The sequence below is a fragment of the Pempheris klunzingeri genome, chromosome 3 (genome assembly GCF_042242105.1).
Source record: "Pempheris klunzingeri isolate RE-2024b chromosome 3, fPemKlu1.hap1, whole genome shotgun sequence".
NCBI classification, from domain to species: domain Eukaryota; kingdom Metazoa; phylum Chordata; class Actinopteri; order Acropomatiformes; family Pempheridae; genus Pempheris; species Pempheris klunzingeri.
Genome location: NC_092014.1, coordinates 10,628,577 through 10,641,891, shown reverse-complemented (window position 1 = coordinate 10,641,891; position 13,315 = coordinate 10,628,577).

Here is a 13,315-nt window from a genome sequence, read left to right as displayed (position 1 = left end):
AATGAGTCTGTTTTTTTAATCAGCGGCCTTCCACACATTCTGTCGCCAAACCTCTACTGTAAGCATTTTTTAGCCTAAAACTGCAAGGAGGTCTTGTGGCACAGATTCCTTGGAGCCTCAACATTGCCAGAGTCAGAATGGAGTAGAGAGCTGGACAGAGGCACAAGGAGGCTGATGACAGGTGGAGGAACAGGACAATGCCCCCCTTCTTAATGATCAATCGGTGTTGGAAGAGGGATGGACAGAGGTGCGAACCACTGCAAAAAGTTGGTGGAACAAAAAGTTGGATTCCAGATCTGTAGTCCTAAAAGGCAATCTGTAAAGTCCTATTTCCAATCATTGTCTGCAACATCTACGTGGTACAAATCACCTGCCGCCACAGGAAAGCAAGGATAAGAGTGCTGAGATGGGAAGTTTACAGATGGGCCGAAACAGCACATGCGAATTTGGTGACCTGCACCAGCTAAGTAAGTGGACAACCCTACAGACATTGTTAAAAGTGCGAAGCCTATGTAAAATAAAACATGTAAAGCCAATGGTAAGGCCCTTCAAGCCACCATGACCATTCTTCTCAATGAACAGGCATTGTAATCTCTTTTATCAAACAGTGTACAGTAACACAATGTAGTATAAAATTGAACAGTACTACAGTAGAAAGCTGAGAAGGAAAGTGTCTGGAATTAAGTGTGAGGCTTAATTTATTCTCTCTTTGGACAGTACATAAACAGTGTTTATATGAGAGAAATCTGGATTGAGAACTAGAGGAATCATTTCAAAGAGCATTCAGGTAAAAATAACATTGTCAGGCACAGTTGCCAGCAAAAGAACTAGACACTCAAGGCAATAATTCCAAAGTCAACTTGCTACGTCTCAGTCCTCAGGAATTTTTCATGAGCCACCACTTATCTTGTCATATCAGATTTCTTCCACCAGCTTTTTTGGAGGGAAGAGAAAAGACACCTTTAGGGTAAATTATTCTCTTTTAATCAAATCACTCTGTATGGCCTGAGGAGATCTTTCCATGCCTTTTGACTCACTTGGGCACGGGGCATGAAAATCAGTCATACAAACAAACATGCACTTAAACGCTATGTATAGAAACGGCAGCAGCTTGGTGTCTTTTTATCTGAAAGCAAGAAATGAGACTCAACAGGAAAATAAAAAATACAAGAAGAAAGCAAGGAACAAAGTGGTGTCTGGAGTTCCCATCACAAGTGAAATCCCAGATTTTCTCACTCACTGTTCATGGAACAAAATCGAACAACTTTATTCTGGAGTGCAGTCAGTGCAGTGGGGAGCTATAAAATATAAATTATACCACATAACCCTATACCTCCCAACTGAGCCATTTGGTTACAACTATACTTCTGTTCGTTACACTGGTCCAGCGTCTCTGGTATTTCTATAGCGTCGACATGAATTATACTCTAGCCCTGCTGAAGAATGTATGGATTACAAGTGAAATGTAATTTCCCCACCGATCGGACAGTTGCCACCCAGTGACACTGAAGTGTTTATTTTACACAGTTGCCGGTAATTAGTTCTGGACAGAATTAATTACGTCCACCCCAAATTACAGCTGAAAATGTGAGAATCATGACTGTGTCTTGGAAGACAGAAAAATGCAGCAGAGGTGTATTTCTAAAGGCTGAGTCGTGCAAAATGTGTTCTATCATTTCTCGCTTTAAACAAACAAAGACTGAGGGAGTGTGTGGCTTCTGCACACACAGGGTGTGTTCATGTACTAACACTAAAGATTTCCTGATTCCTTCCTTAAGGAATAAGAGAGTGTTTGGAATAGCATGTGAAATGAAGCCTGTAGAATAAAAAAAAAGACACCAAAAATTGAACACATGTAAGTACACGTATCCGTTTACAGTTAAAACACAGCTTGTAGCACCGAGCCTGATTTTAATCTGATTAACTTGCCATTTCTATGTGTGATCTACCTTCTCGCCACAGAGACAATGCTATCATTTAGCAGATTAAAAACTCTTACAGATATCAGTGTGTGTGGTAGTACAAGACTAAACACATCTTAAACGCTCATGTCATAACAGCTGTTAACCCTACTCATTACTGTCTGCTATTAATTTCTTTTTTTTCTAAATTCAAGAATCACAGGCCAAATTTCATAATGTATTCGTAGGAAACTGGAGAGTTTTCACGAGTGTAAGTGTGTGAAGATTTAGTTTCTTACTTTGTGTGCTGAGGGACAAAAAATGTAATTATGTCTCCTATATGTATATTGTTTTAAATCAAGTATGTCTCACGCTGGGCTCTTTATTAGATTAGGAGACCTGCGATCCAATTTGTTTTAACATTTCACAGTGTCTCTGTTTAGTCGCTAAAGCCTGCAGCTTAGGTTACAGTGTCTTGTTCAAAGATTTCCATCTCGAGCCACCGCCAGGTATATGACCCCTCTCCCACTTTCAAAATATTACCTTTTCTGTCACTGCCAAGACACACTATCAGTCACTCAAGAGATTATTGGGGCTGAGGACAGACGGAGAGGAGAGGAGTTATATCAGTAGAGCAATGACCCACTCCAGGGTGAATAAAAACACTGCAAAAATGTTGATTTGATGTTGTTGAGGCATCACAGAAACATCGATGTGCATCATGTGGGGACAGGGAGTGATCTAAAAACTTCTCTCTCATCTTTGTTGATTATCTATACCTGTTAGCGTAGGTTAAAGTCCGTATCTTAACATGAGAGTGCAGCCAAGTCATGACTAAAATTCACAGAAAATGGGTAGTGACATGAATATCTACTTAAATGAATCGCAAACATATTAAAGCAAACAAGTGCACAAATAAAAGGAACCAAGAACTCAAAGCAGAAACTATGTAAATGTACCAAATGGGTTATCAGAAGATCCCTTACACACTTAGCACCCATTCTTTTCAAATAAAGGCAGGGAGTGGGGGGGGGGACTAGGGCAAATAGAGAGGATGGAGTGGAGGGAGAAGAGGAGGAAAGAGTTCTCGATGTGAGCAGTAATCAGAGGAAGCCAGCAGGGGGGACAGGGAGGGTTGGTGGGGTCAGAGCAGAGCACTACTAAGCAGCCTTTCTCTTCATTAGCGGCCTCTCTAAGGGGGGCGTCACAGGCCTACCTGTCCAGCAGATTATTGAACCGACTAACCAGTGGCTCCCACCCCACACACACACACACTCTCACACACTCTCCCCTCTCTGATTCCCACAGACGCAGAGGAATCACGACCTAGCTGCTGCCTCGCTGACAACTTTAACTTTTTCTTTAACCTCACGTAGCAGCGCTATAGGCTGAACTGAGGCATCTACTCAGCGTGCAATGAGGACATTTACCTCAACATTTTCTCCATTATATTTATCCAGAGTTTTGTTGTCCAACCTTTTTTTTTCTTTTTGGTTTATGTGTTTTCTTGCAGCAGCACAGTAGCACTTAATCTCTGCCACTATTTCTGAGAACGTAATAAGTGTATAATTATCTGACATGAGCCAGAGAGACAGAAACACACAGATAAAAAGAAATGACAGCATTTTAACTTGTGTGAGCATTTAAATTGCACAGATCCCTGACTGGTCTGGCAGGGAGAAAGCAGCATGGAGATAAAAGTAATGAAATGACACTCCAGGAATGTAAATTGGCGTTCTTCACTGTAGTAGAAGCACCAGCTCAGGCTCATGAAACATCCCTGACACACACTCAGGCCAGGCCAAAACACTGTGCTAGACATTAATCTCACACACATCTCTCTGTGTGAAAGTGTGAGACTACTTTTGTGGTGCTTTTAAGATGGGCCATTCATCTCAATCTCTCTCTCACTGTTTCTCTTTTTCTCCCCGTCTCCCTCCTTCTTGCCTGTCTCCTGAAGCATTCAGATATGTCCACGCTGAAATGTCTTACACTGACATGAAATGCCTCTGTGTGCTTCCGCTTGGGTTTCACTGTCACAGGTTGGCCATGAGTATTCCTTTTAGAGCTACCGCAGCACAGGGACGCACTTTCAGGCACTGAGGCAAGTGTATGCAGCAAAAAGAAATACAGTCAGATTACAGTGTTGTTCAGCTCTGATAACCACCATTGCAAAAAGCAACAATTTAAATTACCTCAAGCTTTTGTTTGCACCGACATCTAACACGGGCAAACTTGTCTGTTTTTGTATAAAACCCATCCTGATGAAGACTTCCACAAACAGACCGAAAATCAACTGAAACAAGACAGTGGAAATTTCAAGAAATCAATAAAAATGTTGCAGAAAAATAGCGTGCACTACAAGAAGGAGTTCTGCGAGAAAGGTGAGGCAGGATTTTCAGCAAAGAGATTTTGGGCCTTGCTGCCAGCTATGAATTGAAGTCTGCTCACATTTATGTAAGTAAATCCCCATAACACATTTTTATCAGCCCTGTGTAGATGTGTCTGCTGTCTGAACACGCTGCACTAAACTGCATTGAATTATAGCATTCACTGGTTTGTATGAGTGTGTAAATATGAAGGCCCAAATCTACAGGTAGTAGGGCTATAAAGTGTTTTATGTCAGAAATACCAGGTCAGCAACTGAAGCAATTAAACAATTCCTCACACTGTATCTGGAGTTAACGATTCACCGTTAAGACGTCAAGTAAGTTTTTAATTCGTCTGTGGGGAGCAGAGAATTGAACACTTTAAATGCGTGACGAAAACTGTAAAAATCATAAGTGAAATAACATTTTGATGACTTACTTCAGATGTCACAGATTGTGGGTCTTTTTTTTTTCTGATTAAGTTCTGGCGAATAGACCAACACTACAGTGATTATTATTGATTTTGCATGGCAAAGAGGGAGAGAAAAGACGACAGAAAAAAAAAGATCAGAACAAGCAGAAGAAAATAATTTTCTTTTCAATGCAGGCATATGAACAAATCTAGCGGATGAGTCGTGTGGCTGAAAAACAAGCGTGGGTAATACTCAGATGGGGAAAAAAAGGTCATTTCATTACTCAGAAAGTCTTGGCTAACTTTTCATCTGCTGTGATGAGTTCAGATGGCACACCAGCGCAGAAGTAATGACCACAAAAGTGACCGATTCTTTCATTTATATTAGTGGTGTGTTTCATTTGGTTAACTTAGGTAAGCACAAGCAGAAAAATCCATATTTACCATTGCTGCATGTTGTATCTGACAGACCCCGGGGCTGCTGGCACTTTTCAAACTTGGCGTCCTCAAAAAAGTCTGATTTCGCCCTCAAGTGGGGAACTTTCTCCTCTTCAATACTGCAATACTGTCTGGTGTGATTCACGGTCAGTGTTCCTTTTGGAAACTTATCATCGCCGTTTATGACAGTTTTGGGTACAACACGGGGAAAAACAGGCACTCTTTATCTCGAGAGCCTCTGAGTCCGCGCTGCCTCACCGACCAAAACGCGCGTCAAGACGTCTGGAAACGCGTCGGTCTCACGGAGAGGAACGAACGCACGACCACGCCACTCGGTTCCCTCTTCTTTTCCCAAAGCGTACGCCGAAGAAATCAAGGAGACAGTGGGGATCTCTGACAACCAGAGGCTGGGTCGTAAAACTGCTTGTCCTACCTTGAGAAAAACGCCTAATAAAACCGCCTTCCTACACTCCCCCGGTGAGTTCCTTCTGCGGAGTCAGCGCAGTGCGCCGAGGAGAGCTGCGGACGGTCCGGGGCTGGAGAGAAGGTGGCTGCTGTGTTATGTTGGGTGAATTCAGACCAGTGTTTTACACGCCGTGTGTGTGTGTGTGTTTGTAACCCGAGTGACTGTGGATCCAGAGATTTTCAGTGCCCGATGAGTTGATTTACGATGATGTGTCAGGAGGAAGAGTCACATCTTTGTGCGACAAAAAATGTGCCAGAAGCCCTCAGTCCCAGGATAAGAAATCGGCAGAACTGACGCGCGTTACAGCCCGTGGAAAGCATTCTGTGATATTTTTCCTTTGTGTGTATTTAATGTAAATATAAAATAATCTGTATTTTAAACAATATCACCTGTAAGATTATCTACCAAATGTAACCAAATAGGCGAGAAAGAGGCCTAGTACGAAATAAAAGTAATTGAAATGAAATCCCTGCCATCTTTAGACTCTTTATTAACTTTTTTGTTTCTTTTGGGGGGTGGGGGAGCTCAAGTAGGCAAACTTTCACTCTTTTCACTTTTTCTGCCCCCCTGAGTACAGTACACGCACGCCTCGTGCGCGTGTGCGCACACACGTGTTTTAGGCACTTAGAAATAGTGTATGGTTTCCCTGTGCACTGCAGGGATGTGACACTGATTTCCTAAGTTGTGTCCCTCAGATCCCTCAGAAGTGGGCGCGCTCATTAAAGTTTCATTGTGCACTTGTTTTTATGAGGATTTGCTCAACATTTGACTGAGACATCTCAAGAGTGAAGAGTTGAAGGAGGGAGGGCTGTGTGGGTATGTGTGTGTGTGTGTGTGTGTGTGTGTGTGTGTGCATGTGTGTGTGTGTGTGTTTGAGTGTGTGAGGATAGAGTGGAGCAGAAAAAGACACATACAGCGCTTCTCAGAGAGACTGCCTGCCTCAGCCTGGTTCCTCCACTGGGGTGAGAGAGGCAGCCGAATCCCAGGGCAGTCATTTCTATCAAGTCAAGCGTCTGGAAGCCCCACTTGCATGTTTGGTCAAGGGGTAAATAATAGATCAGGGATTAGGCTTGTGTAGAATTCATTCCAGGGTAACAAGCTACTGAGGTCCCAGGATATGCATATTCATTCCTTGGCCAAGGCCGTGGGAGAGCGAGGACCATATGCCTGTTTGTCAGAGGGCTTACATTGCTGATTAAATGAGATATTACATACTTATGTGAGCAACAAAACAAAGAGCCTTTAAAGGGTTGTCCAAAAAAAAAAGCATTTGAATCTTTTTCAGTCGACTTCAAATGCTTTGAAGTTGCTTTAATTTGACTCAGGAAGTGTTTTCTCTTCAACAGTGTTGATTAACTGTATTGATACCAGGAGCTGCGGATGAGTAATATGACATAAACTGCACATCAAAGCAAAACATGACCTTTTTGTCTTTGCTCTTAGCATGTTGCCAAACTATGAGATGAAAACTCTCTGTTATGACTAACGCAAGATGTGTGATAGCATAGTTATGATAGCGGAGGTGTAGATAGGCATACCCCATTTTCAGCTTCTAGCTATGTATTTCAAAGACAAGTATTTCATTTGTTTCTCCTACAATATCCACTCTTGCGATACAACATCTGCTTAGAGGAACTGCAGCATGATGTATGTTTTCTATGGTTATGTTTAGGTGCTCACAGCATTTGGTTAAGGTTAGGGAACAATCCTGGTCTTGATTGGACAAAAGTCAACACTAAGTTGAAGGATGAAACCACAAAGTTGTTATCATTTAACCAAAACCACGATCTTTAAATAACCTTAGCCAAGATGCTGTTGTTGCCTTACCCATACCACATGATACAAACCCCGGTCTCATACATCATAGATCCGACACAATCTATCTAGTGGATTTGATGACCACGCTCATCTCCATATGTGACTCGTTTGCTGTGGAGAAATGCAGCAACCCAGGCAGCATGTAAGTTTCTCTCTAAGCATGTTTGGCACAAAGAATTAACAGTATATGAATGTAACTTCTGGGAGATTTGGCAGCCCTTCTAACATGCTTGCAGTGTCTCATTCAACCCTGTCACATTTAGATAATGTGTTGGTGAAAGGTGCTCCCGGGTGCTACAAGTATATCTTTGAAGGTGTAACGTGCTGACATGTATTTGGCTTTTGATATTAGATTATGACACAAAAAGTATAGAAACGTATTGGTTGATTTTACAAATGTCCAGTAAAAGTAATCATTGCTGTCAACATTTAAATTAAATGACACTGTGTAATAGAGTCAATAATTGGGTGATATTTGCTTAGTGCACTACAAAATGCAAAAGATTTGTTTGATGTAATTTACATAATTCATTCAGCAACTTGGGCTTCCATTTTAGTCTATTTTGTTCTTTTTTTTTTTACATACATAACAACAGTGATTGTGTATCAGGCTCTTGCGGCTGCTAAAACCTGGGTGACCATACAGCATTACTGTAGCTAAACGCATCCTAAATGGATGCTGATAGAGGACTGAAGCTGCTGCTGCTGCTGAAGGGCTACTCTCACTACGCAGCCTGTACAGACACACAGTCAGAAAAAATACCTACATCACATAGTTTGTCCACCAGAGAGCACTGGCAAGTTTGTCCATATTGTGGTTCCTTATAAAAATGCACAAACGAACATAAACAAAAAAAAAAGTTCCATTGTGTGTACCTTCAAAAAGTAGTGTTATTAAATATTGATATAAAAAGATATCCAGTATCAGATGAGTTCTACTGTGAACCATCCTGGCATTTAAGTAGACACTGACATTCGATGTATACTGTACAAGTAAAGGCAGCTTGATAGGGAAGTAGAGTATATGTTTATTTGTCCCTGTGACAGGATCCCACTGTTCACTAATTACCCAGTGGGACCGCTGATAATGAGCTATTGAACCTGCTACTGAAGTGTTTCACCTCCTGGGAAGACCATCGGCAGCTGCACCGCACTCCTGGATCCATCAAATCCACAGAGGTCCTCCTGTTCATTAAGTTCCTCTCACCAAAGCATAGAAAAGTCCAGAAAGGTCAGTTTGACCACTGGCAAGAACCCTGAAGAGTTTTTAAAAGACTGGCTCATACAGTTGTCTTCATCAGGAGAATTTTGATGGCTCCAAGGATGCTTCTTTATAATTATGATATTTTCTATTAGATAAGTTCTGTACTGCCATCATGTCACCTTTACATATAAGACCCAAATCACATTTTTTACAGTCTGCACAATCAACCCACGTAAGCAAATAACTAAAAGAAAACATCCAGATTTTTGGCATTGAAGGTTTGATCATAAAAGGATGCAAATGTGATTCAATAAGTAAAACTAAAGCAAAATTCTAAGAATCTCTCAATGTCTTATTTTGATCTCTCCTGAAGGGAAGCACAGGTGTTGGAAATAAGACAAATACTCTTCTCATAAAAGCTTTTTTCCAACTGGACAGCATTTACTCAGGGCGATCAATGTCCCATGTCCTTGGTTTCCTCTCCCACACTCAAGGGAAATATGAACTTAAATACAACCTCACCAACTTAATTTACCCTTTCACCAAGCAAAGGACAAGCTCTCCAGGAAGAACCCAAGGGAAATAGCCTGACTCCTTGTTCCCACACATCCTGAGGGGGCTGACCGGGGTTGGGATGGCACACTAGTTGGGTGAGCCATGAGTGAGTGTGGCCCTGAGGTTCATGGCACCATGGATGCACAAACACACACGCACACACACACACACAGACACAGACACAGACATAGACACAGACACATGTGCTGCTGCCTCTGAGAGGTGGGTCTTGTGTGGATCAATTCCTTCTTTATGAGGGCTCTTGTCTGTTGAGGATAGGATCAGAAGGTCATCAGATGGGAGTCAAACAGAGGTCCACGCCATCTTTTTGGGGCAGGGGTTAGGACATGAACAAGATGCTTGTGCACACAACATGTCGGGGGGGGGGACTTATGGGAAGTCAGCGACATCACATGCATAAATGAATGCACATGATGGCAAAGGTTTGTGAAAGGTTTGTGATGAGGGAAGGTTTTGAGCAAGAATTGTCTGATTTAGGTGCACAGATATTGTATGTCTAAAGGCTGAAAAGAGGGAAGAGAAGTGGTAATCAATGGTTTCTCTGTCCTGGGGTTTTGTAAGGCAGTCCAAGGTCTCACAGGATTCAGCATGAGGATGGCTCATGCTTGAGGTCAAAAGTGGCTGATAATTCTCCCACGGACTCCAGTGAGAGATATAATATCCCTCCTCAGGGCATCACTTGAATAGAAATGTGTACAAACAAGCCCTAAAATGTCAGCAGTTCAACATGACTTTAGTGAGGAGTTTCAATTTCAAAAGACACCCGGTGTGATAACAGCTTATTATTATCTAATCTTATTCAACAAGAAAACATCAGACACTCAACAAATAGAGCCATCAGCCGTGGCACAAAGTGACTGTGTTCAAAGACTTCATGTAACTCTCACATGTTGGGGCCTGTCTGATTTTCATGCAGGGGGGGTCGATGTTCTACTAAACACTGTGCAGGTTTGACATCCCAACTGGCATTTGTACAATCAATGTTCCTCTAAAGCTGGGGACTTGTGACTCCTTAGTATCTATTGTTGTCTCCTGCAGTTCTCAGGTTCTTTCCTCCCTCAGCATCAAAGCTGGGCCACATTAATGCAGACAATATCCCCACTTACCTGAGGCGGCAGGCGGAGACTGTGCTTTCACAATTCTCCACGGAGTGCCATGTTGTGCCTCTCTTCCTTCCTCTGTCAGCATCGGCACTCCGGGGCTTGTCATTTGGGTCTTGAATTTTTCATACAGGTGCATTTGCATGATCACAGCACTGTCACTTCTTCCCTAGGTAGATTAAATGCTGCCTAGCACTTGAACTTCCCAGTGACTCTGCTGAGGCAGAACAGGAGTGAGACAAGCATGCTCAATGGGATTGTCAATGCAAGAGCTGTCTTGTTTCAAGGGGTGGCTCTACGCATTTTAACAGTTGGGCAATTAGATACTAGAGGTGTACAAACACAACTTCAAACAAGGGTGGGTTTACATTTGCTACTGTATTGTTTAAATTTGCAGCTGCATGTACATTTGAGTCGGTCAATTCATGTGGCCAGTCCAGTAAGGACGCAAAATGAACCACGATGTACAATTTCAGGCATGGCTTACTTCGTTTGGTTGAGTATGGGACATAAATTCGGCAAAACAACAAAACAAAATAGTCCGTTTAATCCAGCTGTAAACAGTATTCCACACGCGAACCTGTGCTATAAGTTGAATTCATTATGACAGGAAAAGTAGTCTGTTTCAATCAGACGAGCGAGTTTAATCACTTGACCATCTCTCCCCCAAACACTCAGCAGATCATAACAGCAACTTACGATGAAAATATCCTTTGAGCTATGATGTATGTCAACAAGTATCAATTTCAGAGATCTCATTTAAACTTAGGATGAGTGTGAGTCTTGCGGGCTGAGTCTCTTTTCAATCACAGACCCACAATCCCCATGATTGCCAGGAGACAAGCTAATGATTGAGTGTTGAATTAAATATTCATTCTTCATTCATGCTTCATTTCCTTTACAGTGACTGGTTCAACAGTAGGTTAATTAAATTTGTTATCAAAATAATGTTTAGTAAAGGCAGCCGTTTAGGGTTATTGTCGACATGTACCATTCTTATTGAGACAGTGGTACATCAACTTTGGGCTACTTCATATCAGCAAATTTAGACATTCACACTCTCCATTTCTTTTAATATATCTCGTAACAGTTTGTTTTTGATGAAAGTCAAGCCAAATGTCAGTCCTGCTGCAACATGTGTGGCTCAGATCATTATAATAATTCACATTTTAATTACGTAAGGGAAGAAAATCAGGAAATGTAACTTCAAGAAGTTTATTAAGTGCCTACACTTATCTATTCTATACATCATTTGTCCCACTAGTACAATCTTTTTCCAAGTTCTTTTTTTTTCTTTAGCTTTTTTCCTACATAAGACCAGGATGCTGCAGTGACATAAGTCATTAAGGCCACTTAATGATGGTTAAATGATAAACTGATTTCTAACCTTTTCCATACACCTAGTAAAAGCATTTAGATAAGATTAAACTCAAATGATGACAGAGGCTGAAAAGAGTGCATGAAAATGTTTCTTTTTGTCTTTGTAAATGCAGGAAGCACGTCATTGGGGATATGAAAGAGTGCTCGCCTTTAAAGTGCCCAAAATGTGCTCAGATCTGGATTAATCTGTTATTAGTGGGACAGACGACAAACACTTAAAAGAGGGAGATGCAAGCTGCTTCAGACGTAGGAAAGAGCAGCAGCAGGCACTGTCAAAACATGGTGGAACATGTCTGTGTCGAACATGCAAGCGACTGGAAGTGTCTGGGGCCAAATTATACGCATTTGATGATGAAAGAGGGGATAGTTAGACGATGATCCCTTTGAGTTACCAGCTTCCTCAGAGAGAATTGTGTTAATTTGACTTTCTATTGATCGTGTTTTGCTGTATGATCTGCCTCTTAATGAACCACTTTCAAGGTTTCTAATAAGAGAAATGGAACCTGAAATTTTTGGCACTGGCTAGTTTTGTCTGGTAACAAATATATTTTGAATCTGTGGGTGACTTTTGACCTCAAGAAGAAGGTGCGACTGCAAGGACCAGACTCAAAACCCTGTTGCAGGTGCATCATGGTCATTTTTTCTCATGACAGGAGAGAATGAAAGAGAGAGAGAGAGAGAGAAAGTAAGAAAGAGATCAAGAGGCTTATTCATAGATACCATGTGTCAGTTTGTGTGTCTGAACAAGAAACAGGGGGCAGGCAGATGTTGCGCATTATGTACCAGTCTACTGCCTCTAAAATTGTTCCGCAAATGAGGATCTTAATGAGAGGGAGTGTTCGTGGGTCAAGAAACAGCCTAATCGTGCTAAGTCAATTGCATTTTTTCTCTTTGTGTGTGTGTTCGAGTCTGTGTGTGTGTGTGCGTGTGTGTGTGTGTGTGTGTGTGTGTGTGTGAGAGAGAGAGAGGCAGTGAGCAGATGAACCAACATTTGTCTGGCTGAAGAGGAGCACCAGTCCTCATATTTCTTCATTTTCAGCTCTCACCCTGCACTCCAAATCTGGCTGGACACTTAAGTACATTAGCTACACAATATGGAGTTGTCTTGTCTCACCAGAAAAACAGATGTCAGACACGTGTCTGTGTTCATTTTCTCTTGCTTACATCCAGTTCTCAAAGCACCCACTATGGATTCAAGATTCAAAGTGTATTGTGTGTAATGTCTTTGACCTTACAACAGATCATTAAAAGCATATAAAACAAGGCAAATATCAACAGGGGTAAGATATAAGAGTGTCTATTAAAGGAAAACCAACATTTTAAACATAAACTACCACATAAAGATCAATATCATGTCTCAATGTCATTTCTCTTTACCCTCATTCTTGTGGCTGTTGATCTTTGATATAACAACAGGGATTTACAGCCTTGTAAAACAGCACTTGCAGACACAGGGGAACCCTAATTCTATGTGGTGCATGTGTGTGTGCCTATAATAGCACAATAGCTACACAACATATCTCCTTACCACTGATATGTTTCAGTTTTCTATTAATGTTAGTGTAATTTTGGCAGATTTTACGATTGGTGAGATTTTATTATTACATCTTTAATTTTCAGCTATACTGCTGTTATTTTTTAAGCCCTAAGG